This window comes from Rhinolophus sinicus, chromosome 10 (genome assembly GCF_057876585.1).
Source record: "Rhinolophus sinicus isolate RSI-liver-muscle chromosome 10, RSI-T2T, whole genome shotgun sequence".
In the NCBI taxonomy this organism is placed as follows: domain Eukaryota; kingdom Metazoa; phylum Chordata; class Mammalia; order Chiroptera; family Rhinolophidae; genus Rhinolophus; species Rhinolophus sinicus.
The window spans coordinates 9304124-9316399 of record NC_142510.1 but is presented as its reverse complement, the minus strand read 5'-3'; the positions used below and the strand labels follow the sequence as shown (position 1 = coordinate 9316399).

The 12276-nt window shown below is 43.4% G+C and overlaps 1 long non-coding RNA gene across 2 annotated transcripts in view; it reads left to right on the top strand.

Moving 5' to 3' along the window:
- LOC141569461 (uncharacterized) overlaps positions 1–12276 on the top strand; it is a 33560-nt gene that overhangs the window by 19065 nt on the left and 2219 nt on the right. For both annotated transcript variants that reach the window (XR_016022569.1, XR_016022568.1), the window contains exon 5: positions 10893–11484. This is a non-coding gene — a long non-coding RNA (uncharacterized LOC141569461). The remainder of the gene's footprint in view (positions 1–10892; positions 11485–12276) is intronic.

Here is a 12276-nt window from a genome sequence, read left to right as displayed (position 1 = left end):
ATCTAAAGGACCCCCCCAGCCATTCTTTACCATCCTATATTTTTTGTACTGAATTTTTTGGTTTGGATTGACTGATTCATTGATTATCAGCTTCTTGAGAACAGAGTCTTTTCCTGCCTTTTCATCCTAGGATCCCCAGTGCCTGGCACATGACGGGTACTCAATACACACTGGTTCAATGGGTGAATGTACAAATAGCAAGTGTTTTGCCTGGGAAACGATTGTCATGTTCCTTCTCAGTCTCCCTCGGTAGGGGGCGCTCTTGAAGACGGGACCATCATTTATTCATCTCTGGACCTGCGGTGCGTCTTCCCCTGGTATTTAATAGGACCTCATAGAAGACAAATCTGGGTGTTTTGGAGCCTGAAGCTTGTGAATTTGGGGCGAGACTTCTTTAAGTAAAAGAATACAGAATTACAAAAATCAAGGCCTTGGAAGCGACCCATCTAACAGAGGGTCCCTGAAGCTAAAGCCTCTTTAATGTCGGGAAAACCCATCTCTAGGGCTCACTAAGTATCTGCTGAATGAATGAAGGAGTCAAAGGTAGATTTTAAATGCCTAATTTTACTGGTTTCCTTTTTCTTGGGTACAAACAAAGAAAGACGTAGCAGTTGGACAGAACCACCTGCTCCATTTTATTCTTGCACATAATTAGGAGATTAAAAAAAAATTTTTTTTTTCCAACTTAAGGCAGTTTCCACCTCAGGTTTACATGCAATGAGAAAGAAAATAACCAGGTATTAGGCAGCTTCTCTTTCAGGCCTTTCTGCTCTCCCTTCACCTTTCTTTTGCTAACAGCACATCCATTTCCTTTCAGAGAACTGTCCTCTGCCTCCCAGATAAAGGTATAAACCTCAGGCTGGTCAACTTAGCACATTTCAACCCCAGCTCCAGTAATTTATTTAACAACCACTTCCTTATCCTGTGTCCTCTGCACTAGTCTGTTTTACAAACATATGTTAATCCATTTACTCTTCACCACAAGCCTTTGAGAATGATTCTCCCTATTTTACAAATTGTCCAAGGCCCCAAGCAGACAAATGATGGAGCAGGGATTTGAACGTAGGTGCTACGGCTCTACATCACATTGGGCTGCCTCTCAATTAGTTCAGGTAAGAGAGAAGACAGCCAAGCCAGTCCCAAGAGTCTCATCCCAAGCCTCAGAACATAGTGGAGGACGTTTCTTTCCACAGGAACCACCGGAAGTTCAGGTAATGAAAGCTAGAAGCTTCCATGGCCACAGCATAGAGCTGGAGAAGGCTGTGCCACCTGGAGGAGAGGTGGGGCCTTCTGGGGGAGACCTGCTAATGCGGGTGGCACCCTGTCCTCAACCCGCGAGGATCTGCCTCTGGGCTTCTCTGGGCTTCTCTGACCTACAAGCCAAGATGTTCCTTTTACACTTAAGGGAGTTTGAGTTGGGTTTTCCATAGTTTGCATCTAGGAATTCTTGGTATTTGAAAAGGCCAGATGGTGAGCATGTATATTTCTTGAATGGCTTGAAGGTTACAGAGTGTGTTTACTTTGTCCCATCTTAGTAACTTTAGTAACCCTGAGAGGCTGCTGTTATGATGCCCATTTTGCAGATGGTATCACTGAGGCTCAGAGAAGTGGTATGACTTGTCCTAAAAGGCAAGAGCTGGTGCAGAAAATTGCCTTAACCATAACTCTAACCTGCCTTTTCGATGACTTTTCATAGAAGGACTGGAGGAAGAATTCCCCTTGGGATCCTGGAAAGGACTGATGTCCCCAGTCTGTCGGCTTTCAGCCTGGTGTATGGAAAGCACAGACGGCAGAGGCGGACAGCATGGCTTTGCTTCCCCATTGGGTGACCCTGGGCAAGTCCCTTAAGCCCTCTGAATCCTGGGGAAATGTTGACACTGCCTTTCTGGGTGGTGGGTGTGGCTTTAATGAGATAACGCAGGCAAGAGCTTCTGTACACAGTGTGTGCTTCATGCATGTGGGTCCTCGCGTCTTCTCCACCCATAAAGGCAGTGTTTACTTGCTCTATTCGTCTGTCAGCGTGTTCCAAAGAAACAGAACCAACTACGTGTGTGTCAAATATTTATTTTTTATATTTAAATATATTTCTATATAAATTTATATATGAATGTATATTTAAATATATATATTTAAATTTTTATACTTTAAGGACTTGGATCACGCAATGATGGGGGCTGGCAAGTCCAAATTCTGTAGGGCAGGCCAGCAGGCTGGGAACTCAGGCAGTTTTACGTTGCAGTCTTGAGGCAGAATTCCTTCTTCAAGAAACCTCTGCTGTGCTCTTAAGGCCATCAACTGACTCGGTGAGGCCCGCCTGCATTATGGGGGGACATCTCCTTTACCTAATGCCAGCGGATTGTAGATGTTAGTCAGAGCTACTCGATACCTTCGCAGCCATGTCGAGATCCGTGTTTGATCGAGACAGCTGGGCACCAGAGCCAGGCCAGGCAGACGCACAAAATTAACCATCACACTTGCAGTGTCTGTGGGCCTCGGTTTCCCATCTGTTAACTGTGGAACAGGCCTTGCCTTGGCCGTCAAGCTTCTCCTCTCTAAGTGGGAATAACTGACCAGGAGAGTGTGGAGGGGTGAGTGAGGGCAGGCTCAGGAGCAGGATGGAGATGATTCTGGACAGAGAGTCCTCACTGTCGTGGGGTGGAAGGCCCTGCAAATCGAGGCCTTCTGTTCCCTGAACCCCTGAGTTATCTCAGCGGAGGAAAACGTAACATCAGAGCTTGAAGGTGGCTGTTGGCATGTGCCGGAGTTATGTGTGTGACTTTCCAGCTCTTCCACAAAGACAATTTCAGCCCCAGAAAGGAGAAACCACGGTCTCTATGGTGCAAGCTCTGAGCACACAGATGCACGGTCTTATAATCCTACGGAGAGGTCCCCTTGTTTGCCTTGGAGGCTCACAATGGAGGGAGAGGGGAGGCAGGACAGGAAGAAGAAGAAAGAAGTAGAGTAAAGTGATACAGACGACTATTTCATGGGAAAGAACATAGACATGCCCATTTGCAAAGTGAAAAGCAGGGTTTGTATCCTGGTTCTGATATTTCCTCACTATTCTGGCTTCGGCAGGCAAGTCAGGGGACCTCTTTGACCCTCAGTCTCTTTATCTGTGAATGGGGAGTCATGGTAATAACACCTGGTGTGCAGGGATATGGTGAAGATGACACCAGATAAAATATAGGTGGGGCCTTTGATTTCTTGCTGTCTCCACATGGCCTGGTGGGTGAGGGCTCCCAGATCAGTGGATTGGAGGGTTGGCCCCAGGCTGTATTTGGTCTTGTTTACTGCACACCATTTAGGTCCTACCCAGTGTTGCATCTGGCCACTCTGAGGTCAAGTTCAGCTTTCAGTTATCCTGGGGCTTGTTGTTCATGTTTATTTTTAGTAGGGGAATGTTATGGTAAGGAAGGTGAGAACTCATATTATAGACATATTATTCAATATCAGGAGATAAAAAGCAGCTGCTCTAATTGTATTATGAACCTTTCACTTGAAGTTTATACAGTGATTCAAGCTCAATGTTTGAAGTCTTTTTAAGTGAGAGCCCAGGGTTTCAAGTACAGGAAAAGAAACAACCAAAAACAGAACAATTACCTGAAAGGGGTAAAATTAACATCCCTTCATTGGACTTCTAAAGAGCTTTCTGGTTATTTATCCTTCATCGTTCATCCAGGCAACTGAGGCTAGGGGAATGAGATCATTTCCACCCAAGTGATAACATGCTTCCAGAAAGGAATTCTTGGTATTTGAAAAGGCCAGATGGTGAGCATATATATTTCTTGAATGGCGTGAAGGTCACAGAGTGTGTTTACTTTGTCCCATCTTAGTAACTTTAGTAACCCTGAGAGGCTGCTGTTATGATGTCCATTTTGCAGATGGTATCACTGAGGCTCAGAGAAGTGATATGACTTGTCCTAAAAGGCAAGAGCTGGTGCAGAACGTTGCCTTAACCATAACCCTAACCTGCCCGTTGAGGACCAAATTAGGTGAGAACAAAGCAGAGGCATTTTAGATACCTGCTTTGTGAAGGGCCACGCCATGGAAAATTACTGCCTCTAATGGCTTTTTTAATGGCCCTAACGATATGATATGTTTAGAGCTGGCTTGGAGTCCATAGACCAGTCACAAATCAATTCTGAGCCCTGATTCCACCCCATCTTGTCCCTCCCTCTCTGAGCTTGTTTCCATTTGTACAGAAAAGCTGGGCTTCCAAAGGGTCAGCCGCCCATAAATGGGGTCTGAGCTGCCTCTGCTTGGGAAATAGTTATGTATTTACGTTTATGATTACCTTGTCTTTATAGTGGACAATACTGGCTTTCCAATTAGGGTAGTGATGTACAATTTCATTTTACAATAAATGCATTTAAGTTTTTTACCATTGTGTAGATATAAAAAGCATTCAAATAGATAGTAGAGGTGGTGGCAGATATGATAATAACATTAATTCCCAAGGTTTATTGAATGCTTATGAGGGGCCAAGCATGATTCTAAGCACTTTCTATTTAACTCATTTAAATCCTTACAACCATTGAGGTTGGTTCTGTTATTAGCCCCACTTTACAATGGAGCAAATGGAAGTGCAGAGACTTAGATGTCTTGCCAAGTGGTATGCCCGGTAAGTGGTGGACCCTTGACTTTTAAGTGGTTATGCCTGTGGGGTACCGATGAGCGCTGTTTGCAGTGCATTGGCTGGGGTTGTGTCTGGGGTGACCAACTTGCCCCATATTGCCTGGGACTAGTTTCAAACCCAAAAGTCTCATGTCCAAGGAAACCTCTTATCCCCCTAGGTATGCCTCAGTCTTTTCCAGTCTCTTCTGTATATGAGTCAAGCCTAGGTCATCAAGCAAAACATGCCAGGTCTGTATGGATTGCAAGGAGTGAGCACACACCTCTTCAAACTGCATACAGAATATCCAGAAACCTTTGCCTAAAAATAACAGAATAAGGTGCCTTATTTGTAACCAACTGTATTTGCTGTATTTGTAACCAACAATGACAGTTGCCTGATTGCTATAAATAACAGAGTGAAAACCCATATCTCTATCTACAAACAAGTGTCATATTTGGATGCACAGAGATACTAAGGCTTGGCACGTTGGCATATATCAGGCAGAATAAAGAGACTCTATTGGCACATCTGAAATAACGGTAATAGTAATAATAATAATAATAATAATAATAGCTGCTCTGTATTTAGCGTGTACTGCATTCCAACATAGTGCTAAACACTTTATGTGTATTACCTTAATTAACCCACACAATTCCTGTGGGGTAATAATATTATTATCATCTTTATTTTACAGATGAGCAAACAAAGGTGCAGAAAAGTTTTCAAAATTGCCAAGCTTGCAGAGCTAGGAAGTGACGAAGCAGAGCCTGTAACTCGGGCAGCCTTTCTCCAGGCTTGGTGCTCTGACCCTCAGAAGGGCACAGCCCATTGTGTGAATTTCATGGGTAAAAATGCGCCCTGGGTTCTGTCTCATTCTTTTTCCTGAGTGCAGAGGATCCCATAGCATGGCTGTATCGTAGCTTATTCCACTAGTTTCACCTGATGGTTGTGTAGGTTATTCCCATGTTTTCCTGGGATGAATAGTTCTGCGACATCCATGCATATGTCTGTCTCCTAGTGCACATTGCAGAGTGTTTGTCTAGGATGGTGTGGTGGGCAGAATCCTAAGATGCCCTCAAGAGTCCAGTCCTTGGGTTGTTCTATACGAGGTGTTTCCAGGAAGGCACGATGTAATTATAGTCCCAAGCCTCGGATCTGAAGGTTATCCAGGTGGGCCCATTGCAGGAGCCCTTTAAAAGCAGAGTTTTCTCTGGCTGGGAGCAGGAGTGAAGCCAGAAAGATTGGAAGCACGAGACGGTACAACATGCTGCTGTTGGCTTCAATATAGAGTCTATGCGACAAGGAATTCAAGTGGCCTCTCGACTGACAACCAGTAAGCCAGCAGGGACGTCGGTCCTGAACTGCAAGGAACTGCATTCTGCCAGGACCGGGAACAGCGTGAAAGAAGATCCTGAGCTCCCGAGAAGAACAGCGGCTGACAGTGTGATTTCGGTCTGAGCTAGGACTCCACACTAGCTGAAATGCTGATCTACAGAACTGTGAGCTCACGAGTGGGAGTTGTGTACGTTGATAATTCATTACATGGTGATTGAAAATGAATACAGATGGTTTCTTAAAAGCGGAATCGGTTAACTGCCCTTAAAATCTTAATTCCTTTAAACAAATACGTATTGCCCATCTGGGCCAGGCCCATTCCAGGCTTTGGTGACACAGCAGGGAACCATTAAATCACAAACTCCGTACCCTCTTGGGGCTGGCATTCTGTGGGGGTGTGTTTTGGGGAGGTAGAGAGTAAACAAAGAAATACGTACAATAAATGTATATTCGGTGATTTGTGGGTGCTGTGGAAAAAGAGGAGGCAGGGAAGAGGGACAGAGTGACAGTGGGACATTGTGTGTGTATGTATGTGGGAATTAACATGTGGCTAGGAACACATGTGACTAAAGACTTGAAAGGAATGAGCCATACAGAAGAGCATTCCAGGAAAGGGCACAGCAAGTGCAAAGGCCCTGAGGCACGGACATGCCTGGTGAGTTCAAGGAGATTTTAGGGCAGAGTGAGGAGGGGGAGAGTCATAGGAATTGAGGTCAGAAAGGCAATGGCATCCATATCCTGCAAAGCCCCCCAAATGGTTGTGTCAATTAAACTCTTCTCCACCATGTTTGTGGAACCCCTCTTTCCACCCTCCCACCCTGGCCAATGCCTTTTAGGATCAAATGCAACATGTTTTATCAGTTGGATGGATGAATAATGCTGCCTCCTTTTTCTAACTTGCATTTCTGGATCCTAGGTGAGATTGGGAATTTTTCCTGATCTCAATTGGCCCTATGTACCTCCAGGACCTACCCTTGGTATGTGTCTCTATGTCTGTTACAAAGAAGAAAGCCTGATATTTCTATATGGACCTCATAGGACATAGGGTAGAAAGAGGCTGCCCCAGGCTTTCTATTCCATCATGTGTGGACACATCTATGTTCTTGCTGTAAATTCCCTCCTTTTGTCTCCCACTGGAGAACCCTAAGCAGAACGCAGTGAGTGAAACTGACGCTTCCTAGGGATAATTTTGCATCTACTTGTACATATATTTGCAACCTTTGGCACTTTGTCATTAGCAATAGGTTACTTTGTAATACAGCTCACAACTGCTTGCAACATACCATGCCTTGGTTGAGAATTGCTGGCAGAGTGTGGGCAGTGGCAGTGTGTGTGTGTGTGTGTGTGGTGAATGAGTTAGAGAGAGCAGACTCATTTCATTGCCTTCGTCCCTGAGAGCCGTGAGGTTACTTCTCAGGTGCCAGCCATTTCAAGCCACCTCATCAACCCAAGAGATTCTGGAGCCTTGGAAGTTGACTCTGCAAGAGTCAATGTCGTTTGGGTGTCCTCAGGGCTCTCCCTTTGCTGCCAGCTGGGCCTCCTTCCCGGGAGGTCTTCCCAGAGGGCTCTCTTGAATTGGGGCCCCAAAGAGGTCTTTACCTTGGAAGCCTGGTAAAGGAACCAGCCCTGCTGACACTTTGATCTTGGACTTCTGGCCTCTAGAACCGGGAGACAACACATTTCTGTTGTTTGAACCAACCTGTTTGTGGTACTTTGTTCTGTCAGCTCTAGGACACTAATACACAGAGAAATGCAAGCAGTTTGGGAGAGTGGAGTGCCGAGTTTGGTGTGGGGGCATCTCAAGGACATAAATGAAGAGGTAACAGTCCTGCATTAAGTTTAAAACTTCAATTGCCCAATCACAGGAAGGGAGAGTTATGGAGTGGGGGCTTTGGGGTCAGACTTGCGTTTACAACGTGGCTCTCGTGTGTTTTAGGCTGCTTCGTTAACTTCCCTGAGCCTCAGAGCTCCTGTATTTCCTAAAAGCACCATGCTATCAGTCAAGAATTTATTCCTAAACTCCATTGTATAACCTAAGATGCTCTGCCTGATCAGGAACATAAAATAAAATAGGACTCTAGTATATGTTTTTACAGACATCTGTTGAGAATGTAAAGCGAGGCACTTATTATAAAGGCTACAAGGTGACAGTTTCCTTTGGGGCATCTTTTCCTCTTCCATGAGCCGGACTGCCCAAGGCATCAGAAAATAGAAATTTAAGCCACATGGACTGACAACACTGACTTTCCCCCCTGGCGACTCACCCTGTGGCAAGCAAAGTCATTCTGCATTCTCTCTTCAAAGTGTCCTGGGAACTGCGTTCAAAATTAGGGTCACCTGTCTGCAAAGTAGCAATGTCATTTCAAATTCTTGAATGCCACAACATTTTTTGCATGGCTAGGACTAGGGGTGGCATGTTTTCCATGGTGATGTGAGAAGCCAGTGCCAGCACTGACTGTGCTGGGAGGTGGGCAGTTAGTAACAACATGGTTGGTTTTCTGAATCTTTTTAAAAACGTTTTATTAAATTTATTGGGGTGACATTGGTTAGTAAAATTATATAGGTTTCAAGAGCACATTTCTCTAATACATCATCTGTATATTGCATTGTGTGTTCACCACCCATGTGTGTTCTCCTATCACCATGTATTCGACCCCTTTACCCTCATCTACCACGCCCCTCCCCCTTACCCTCTGGTAACCACTAAACTGTTGTCTGTGTCTATGAGTTTTTGTTTGTTTGTCTTGTTCATTTGTTGTTTTCCGTTTTATTTCCCACATCTGAGTGAAGTCATAGTTCTCGACTTTTTCTGTCTGACTTATTTTGCTTAAGCATTATAATCTCAAGATCTATCCATGTTGTCGCAAATGGCAGTATTTCATCTTTTCTTATGGCCGAGTAATATTCCATGATATATATATATATATCACTTCTTTATCTAATCGTCTATCAAAGGACACTTTGGTTGTTTCCATGTCTTGGCCACTGCGAATAATGCTGCAGTGAACACAGGGATACATATATCTGAACGAATAAATGTTTTCAGATTTTTTAGGTAGTTACCTAGGAGAGGGATTGCTGGGTTGTATGGTAATTCTAGTCTTAATTTTTTGAAGAACCTCCACATTGTTTTCCATAGTGGCTGTACCAATTTACATTCTCACGGGCAGTATCTGAGGGATCCTTTCCCCCCGCAGCCTTTCCGACACTTGTTATTACTTGTCTTGTTGGTAATAGCCATTCTAACCGGTGTGAGGTGGTATCTCATTGTGGTTTTAATTTGCATTTCCCTAACAGCTAGTGAAGCTGAGCATATTTTCATATATCTGTTGATCGTTTGTATGTCTTCTTGGGAGAAGTGTCTGTTCAGGTCCTCCGCCCATTTTTTAATTGGATTGTTTTGTTTTGTTTTTGAAGGAGGGCGCAGCTCACAGTGGCCCATGTGGGGATTGGACCAGCAACCTTGGTGTTAATTAGAATCACGCTCTAACCAACTAAGCTAACCGGCCACCTGTTTGTTTTTTTGTTGTTGAGTTGTATGAGTTCTTTATATATTTTGGATATTAGCCCCTTATCGGAGGTGTGGTTTGCAAATATCTTTTCCCATTTGGTTGGTTGCCTCTGTGTTTTGTTGATAGTTTCTTTTGCTGTGCAGAAGCTTTGTAGTTTGATATAGTCCCATTCATTTATTTTTGCTTTAGTTCCCTTGCTTTTGAGGTCAAATTCATAAAATCCGCCCTGAACCCAAAGTCCATAAGTTTAGTACCTATGCTTTTGTCTATGCAATTTATTGTTTCAGGTCTTATGGTTAGATCTTTGATCCATTTTGAGTTAATTTTGGTACTTGGTGACATATAGCAGTCTAGCTTTCCAATTTTCCCAGCACCATTTATTAAAGAGGCGTTCTTTTCTCTATTGTATGTTTTTGGCTCCTTTGTCGAAAATTATCTGCCCATATATATGTGGGTTTATTTCGGGGTATTCAATTCTATTCCACTTGATTGTGACATATAATATTTTAAACATATTGTTGTATTTGATTTGCTAGTATTTTGTTTAGGATTTTTGCATCTGTATTCATCAGAGATATTGGTCTGTAGTTTTCTTTTTTCGTGCTGTCCTTACCAGGTTTTGGTATCAGGGTAATGTTGGCTTCATAAAATGAGTTAGGAAGTATTGCCTCTTCCTTAATTTTTTGGAAGAGTTTGAGAAGGACAGGTATTAAATTACCTCTGAATGTTTAGTAGAATTCACTAGTGAAGCCATCTGGTCCTGGACTTTGCTTTTGGGGAGGTTTTAGGTGATTGTTTCAATTTCTTTTCTGTTGATTGGTCTATTTAGATTTTCCAGTTCCTTGTGATTCAGTGTAGGACGATTATATATTTCTAAGAGCTTGTCCATTTCTTGTAGGTTATTGAATTTGGTGGCATATAGTCCTTCATAGTATTCTTGGATGATCCTTTGTATTTCTGTGGTGTCTATCATAACTTCTCTTTTATTCCTGATTTTGTTTATTTGTTTCTTTTCTCTTTTTCCCTTACTGAGTCTAGCCAGGGGTTTGTCAACTTTATTAATCTTTTCAAAGAACCAGCTCTTTGTTGCATTAATTTTTCCTATTGTCTTTTTATTCTCCATTTTATTTAATTCTGCTCTAATTTTTATCATTTCCTTCCTTCTGCTGACTTTGACTTTCATTTGTTCTTTTTCTATTTCTTTAAGCTGAAATGTTAGATTGTTTGTCTTTCTTGTTTCTTGACATAGGCCTGTAATGACATAAATTTCCCTCTTAATACTGTTTTCACCACATCCCAATCATTTTGATACAATGTATTTTCATCTGTTCTTATGTAACTTTTGATCTGTCCTTTTATTCCTTCTTTCACCCAGTCATTTTTAAATAACACACGGTTGGTTTTTTAACTAGGGGTCTTATTTGCAGGAAGAATGGACCTAAAACTGTGTAGAGGGAAGGACCAAAATGTGTTTGGGGTCATCATTCCAGGTGATGTGAGTAGAGGCTTCTTTTTCCACAGAAGCTTATACAATAGGCCCTGCTGTGTGTCTCTGAATGTATGTGTGTCTTTGTTTCTGTGTGTATATTTGCATGTGTGTACATACATGTTTCTACATGTCTCCGAGTATACGGGTATGTGTTTGCATAGGTATGTGCGTGTGTGTGTATGTGTGTGAAGATGTGTGTATATGTTTCTCTGTGTATATATGTGTGTCCGTACGCAGGTGTGTATTGTATGTATATATGTGTGTATGTGTATGTATGTCTGTGTATTTCTCTGTGCATGTACTGGATATATGTGATTGTAAGCAGCACTGCTGGCCTCTACCCACCAGTTGCCAGTTGTGACATCCCCCAAGTTGTGACAACCAAAAAGGTCTTCAGACATTGCCAAATATTTCCTGGAAGACAACATTACTCCAGTTGAGAACCACTGGGTCACAACTCCATTGAACAGCTATGCCTGCAATTCCTGTCTGGGTGACAGCCACCTGTAAACAAGAAAAAGCTGGGAAAGGTGAGTCTGTCATTCCGTTTATATATTAAATCAATAATTTAGGATTCTGAGATCTGGTATGGGGGTAGCAGGAATTCTTCCAATGACCTATTCAAAATCTTAAGGCATGAACTTGGCCCTTGGGGGACAAAGACAAAGGCTGGTAGTTCCCAGCTAATGTAATGTTCCCATTGTGTTACCAGGTGAGTGGTGACTGGGTTGTGTTGAGTGGGGGAGGGAAAGAGGGAAGACATGGAGGTTTCTGTGATTTTGGAGATTGTGTCGTCTGGTGAAAACTCCCTCTTTTGGGTCAGATTGACAGTCAGGGCATTGGCTTGTCATGTGGTCAGCAAAATCTACCAGAACTTCCCTTCTCTCCTTCCCTTAACTGATTAACTCAGTTCTGTGGGTCCAACTTGGGCCAGTCCCCCCAGGAAGGCTGCTCTGACACCTGTCCTCTTAAGCTGGGTTAGAGACCTTCTGAGACCACCCCCTACGCTTACCCTATCCCAGCCCTTAATGCATTGAGTTCTACTTGGTCACTTGTCAGTCTCTGCCACATGGCCATGACCTCTGATGTCTGTTCATTTTGTACTCCCAGTGACTAGCATAAGGGCCTGACACATAGTAGGTGGTCATCTCTTCACTCAGTGTGGTTTGCTGATCACCTCCGTGGGGCTAAGCCCTGTGTCCGGCACAGCGGTGATCAAATATGATGCAGTCCCCAGCTCATGGAGCTAGTTTCCTGGGGGGAGGCAGACACACAATTACATCATTTCCAGCCCCAGAAAAGGCCACAAAGCGTGTCAGAGC